This window comes from Pseudocercospora fijiensis, assembly GCF_000340215.1.
Source record: "Pseudocercospora fijiensis CIRAD86 unplaced genomic scaffold MYCFIscaffold_2, whole genome shotgun sequence".
NCBI lineage: Eukaryota > Fungi > Ascomycota > Dothideomycetes > Mycosphaerellales > Mycosphaerellaceae > Pseudocercospora > Pseudocercospora fijiensis.
Window position 1 is genome coordinate 2,767,118 of NW_006921533.1, and position 5,547 is coordinate 2,772,664.

Here is a 5,547-nt window from a genome sequence, read left to right on the forward strand (position 1 = left end):
GTAGTATTCGGCTACCGAGAGAAGAGGATACGATCGTATTATTTAGATAGAGGCTTAAGAAGGAGCAACTAGCGTAGGTTAAACTAGTACGACGACTAAACCGCTGCAATATAACTACTATTACCGGTTCTTTATTAAGACTATTCTCTACCCGCTTAGTAGGTAAGTAACTATAGCGTAATCGAGACTAGGACTTCCGACCGAGCCGTTAATAGACAGATCGATAGGAAGGCTCTAGGAAGCCTTAGACTAATACTATACGTTTCTTATAGCCGCTGCCTCGCCGCGACTAAGGTCGAAGCAACTAACGTTATCGGAAGCCTTAAGACCGTTACGAATTAGCAAGCGATAAGTCGTAGTTAAAGGGCGCTAAGAAGACCTTCGATAAGGCTAAGCCGTAGCCTATAAAGCCCTTCGCTTAGCGTAAGAAGCAAGACTCTTACTAGGTAGACGACGAGCTAGAATAATCGGAGGGCGAGGAATAGAATACTAACTACGTCGACTCTAACGAGTACTTATCTAATAAAGAAGGCGACGACGATACTAATATAGACGCTAACGTAGTAGATATCTTCGATATAGGACACCTAAGTCTAGAACCTAAGTATACCTATACTATGTACTATTAGGAGTTTAAGACGTCTAACCGGCTCTATTCGCATTTACGGACAGAATACTATAAAGGATAGAGACAAAAATCCTAGCGGCTACTAGATCCGATAAGCAAACGGGCACAACTACTAGACACGTAACTGTATTAGCTTAGATAAACAATATAGCAATAGAAATATGCCTAGATAGTAGTAACCTAATTACTCTTATAGATCGAATATTAGCCTAGTAGCGGTACCCTAATAGAGTTCCTTTAAAGGTAACGCGCCTACGACGGATCCGAGGAGTAGGCAATAAGATTACAAGCCTATCTAATAAGATGCCTATTAATATAGTTTTTAATAATAGGGTTACGATATCGATAAGAGTATACTTAATTAATAGCCTACCGGCTAGCGTGCTATTAGGAACGCGCTTAATAGAAAAGGAGAAGTTAGTCTTGTCTTTTACTAATAAGGAAATGTAATTCCTAAATAGTACCGTAGTAACGATAAATATCGCTTAGAAAGGACGAGCTCGAGTATTACTATGCTTTATAGTAATAACCGAACGAGAAGAAGACGACGAGTCGCTACCGCTAGCGCAACTAGGAGCAAAAGAAAAGCTAGGCCTAATAGGCGCTATACTATATAGCGATAACGAAACGAGGGCTAAATACAACGCCTTACTAGAAAAATACAAGCAACTATTTGTTAATAACGGCTGTTTTACGAAGGTTCCTAAAGAGGACTAGATAACTATTCCTTTAGTTAGCGACTAGAAGGCTACTAGCGCTAAATTAGCGCATAAGGTGTATCTTATAGGCCTAAAGGAACGAGAGATTATCGACGGCGTTTACGATAAGCTATACAACTAAGGATAGATATCCTAGACGAAGGAACTAATATCCTTTAGGTTCCCTACGTTCGTAGTCTAGAAGGAATTAAAGAACGGCCGTAAAGGTAGAGCGGTTGTCGATATCCGTAGACTTAACCGTATTACGATAACAGACGCCTACCTAATACCGCTATAGGGCGACGTTTTAGCCGCTATCTAAGGCGCTAAATTTATCTCGACGATCGATATAAAGTCGTTTTTCTACTAATAGTTAGTAAAAGCAGAAGACCGATATAAGCTCTTAGTAGTCTCCTATAGAGGCTAGGAAATGTATAATATCGCCGTAATAGGCTATAAGAACGCGCCGCCCTACGTATAGCGACAGATCGATAGGATCCTATAAATAGAAGGACTTAATAGGTTCGCTAAGGCTTTTATTAACAATATCGTTATCTATAGCAAGATACTAGAGGAACATCTATACTATCTCGATAAGGTATTCGATGCCTTAAACCGATACTAGCTAACTATAGTACCTAAGAAGGCTTTTATTAGGTACCTATCGATCTAGCTATTAGGGTAACGAGTCGACGCCTTAGGTATAGCGACACTAGCCGACAAATTAGCGGCTATTGCTAAGCTTAAGTTCCTACGAACGCTAAAGGACCTAGAGCACTATCTTAGGCTAACTAGGTAGCTAAGAACGTATATTAAGTACTATACTTAACTAGCGGAACCGCTCTAGAAGATAAAGACAAAGAGGCTTAAGGGAGCGCCTACTACTAGCTAGGTACGTCGACATTATATAGCAACGATACTAATCGAGGAAATAGAGGAACAACTAGCTACGTTTTAAGCCCTATAAGAGGCCTTTACTAATATTGGCTAGTAACCGGCCCTATATACCTAGGCTAAGTCCCTATATACCTAGGCTAAGTTTTAAGCCTATATAAGAGGCCTCCTTCTGCATTGTAGATAGAGCACTAACCTCGTATAGCATATTATTTATATTATACTTCTATAATGCCTATATTGTAGGGCTCTAGTTATTAGCCTAAGCAACCGTCTTATTATCCTATTATGCTAAACATAGCTGCCTATATTGCTATAGGTTATGTTACCCTCGGTAGCCTATACTATTACTATAGGTAGTAGTAGTAGTATTAGTTTCCGTCCTTTATTAGAGCCGAAGGTAGGGCTATCTCTTTATATCTAATAGGTTCGGGTATATTAAAGGTAGTCTCTAGGTACGAATAGCTATAACCGAAGCGAGGGCACGATAAGAGCCTATAATACGGACGATACTAAAGTATCTTAAGGGGCTATTACGACAAGCAGAGAAACCTCTTAATAAGGGCATCGCTTTAACCCCGAAAAGCTGCAAACCCTTAGGACTGTTATAGCTTAGGGCCTAGTCTATAGCTATAGCTAGCTTCTAAGGACTCGGCTCCGGGTCGAAGACCTATTTAGTACCGCTTACTCGAGATAAGCCCCGCCTAAGGGGGAGATAGACTAATTACCTATCGGCCTTGCTTAGTTTACTAAAACTATCAAATTAATAGCAAATACGGCTTGCAGGTCGGATAGCCGGGGAGTCCCCTATTAATCGGGTAGGGCGTTCCTAGATTCGCAGCCTCGCTTAGATAGTACTTAGCCTTCTACTAGAAAAAGAAGGCTACCGCCCCCCCGCCTAGCTAAAGGAGATACAAGCTAGTTTCTAGGATCTAGGTGTAAATAGAGATTGTAGTCTCTCCCTCCGAGCGGCTTTCGTCTAATACTAAACTTAGCTCCTAGAGGTAGTTAGGCGACCCCTAGGAGGCTAAATCCTAATGCTACCCTAGGGGTAATACTAGGAGAAACAGCCTAATATACTATTCTCTCGCATAGCAACATTATAACAAACTAAACAAACTAAAGACACTAAAAACACGTTTATATAGCATTTCATTACGACTTTCCTATAGCGTTTTATTTCAATTATTTTATAACAATCGAATAAGCTCTAATAGAAGCGAACATTACGAATTAGTAGAATCTTCGGAATCCGAAAACGCCCCTAATCCTATTAACGAAGAAATTAGGCAGCGACTAGTTAATATAAGTAAGCCTCCTACGCCTTCTACGCTAGAGGCGCTCTACAATGTTATTATAAAGATAATCGAGAAGCAAACTGAACTTCTCCGTTAAAACAAGCGTCGCCCGCTAGAACTAGGGAGCACTACAAACCCCTTATTCGAAGGGTAGAACGCTATAGCATATATTAAGCGCTTTAAGGAAGGCTTAGTTAATTACGAGCTCGATAGAGAATCCGACTAGTACAAGATTCGGTCCTTTACGAGGACTACCTCCTCTAAGCTTTACTAAACCCTTAAAACCCTAGTTAGCTACCTAGAAAAGGACGACAAGTCTAATGCTAACTAGGAGACCTTTAAGGTAGCCTTTATAAGGGAATATCGGGAGCGCGATAGCCGTCGTATTAAAGGCAGTCGTACGTAGCTCGAGTCCCTCTGCTTAGTAAGGCGCACTAAGGATAACGACCTAAAGGGGTATATTCGCGAGTTTGTCGAGTTAGCGGACGGCATCGAACAGAGTGACCTCGAAAACTCTTAGAGAACGAGGCTACTCCTCTAGGGATTGCCGTAGCCTATAGCTTAGCGTATCTTCCGTCGCTATAAGCTTAGCGAGTCCGATCCTAAGAGTTTTAGGAAATACAAAGAGGTCCTAGTATATATTAAGGCCGATATTAATAGTATAGCCAATACGAGGAAGTTTATCTACGGCGAAGACCGGAATAACCTAGCGCAGGTTAGGAAAGAAGCCTTAGGAAATAAGGGACCTAAGTTCCTTCCTAAATCGCAAAGTAGTCCTAAGACCGTAACTCCTACTATTACTAAGCACTCTTAAGACGTCGCGGATTTGGCTAAATCCCTAGCCTAGCTAAACCTAAATACGAAAGCATTATAGCGAGTTAGGGAGGTTATTAATGCTACTATACTAGGCGATATACTACTAGTCTACTAGGTTTCAGATCCTAACTACCCTAAAGCCCCTTTAGTAGATGTTTACGCTATACGGAAGATCCATTCTAACTTAGATAGCAAGTGCTAGATGTATAGCGGGTTTAAACATATCTAATCGTCCTACCCTGTCTAGAAAGAGCTTCTTAAAAGGAAGCTTATTATGCAAGTAAATAGCCGATTCTACTATATAGACACCGGTAACAAGATTAATTTCGAATAGGATCGGAGAGCCCCGAAGCTGCCCTAGCTAAAGACCCTTCTAGAAAAGAAGTATAGCGGCAAGATCGAGTTTAAGGACACTAGGAATAGTACCCTCGCCGCTATTACTAAACGTAAAACTTAGAAGGTTAGGGCAAAGCAGGTTAAGGAGCGGAGTAGTAATAGTACTACTAAGCCTATTAAGGTTAACTTTGTTTCTTAGGACCCGGACGTAGTTACTAATATTTACGCGGTTACTAAGAACAGTATAGATGTCTACGCTGCTATACGGTCTTAGACCTAGTCCTAAAGTAAGGGCAAGAGCCCTTAGAACCCTACTCGCCCTAGTACGGCAGCCCCTACTAGGGTACTAAAGAACAAGGCGGCCGACAAGGCTAAGCAATAGCGAGAGTTAACCGCTAAAACTAAGACTCTCTAGATAGCTATAGACCGTGCTGCCCGATCTAGCACCGCACCTAGCACCGTACCTAGTACCCTACCTATAGAGAGCCTAGTCGTCCTAGAGACTCTAGAGGTCGATATAGAGGATGTTACTACCGACATTAGTAGTACCCTAGGCCTAGCTAACCTACCTGCCTATAAACGGAAGTTATCCGACCTAAAGAGCTTTCGCTTTAATAGGTATATAAAAAAGTATAGTACTAGCCTAGCTAACTCCTTAGACACAAAGGCAAACGCTCTCTTCTAGGCTTTATAGTTCCTAGACCTTAAGTCTAATATATCTATAGGAGAGCTACTAGTATACGGTTTGCCTACTAACCTATTCTAGAGCTAAATCCCTAACGATGCTACCTTTATAAAAGACCTCGCTACCCTTCGAAGGAAATAGGGACGAGAAGACTATATCGACGTCTCTTCCCTATAGTTCCTTCCTAAATTT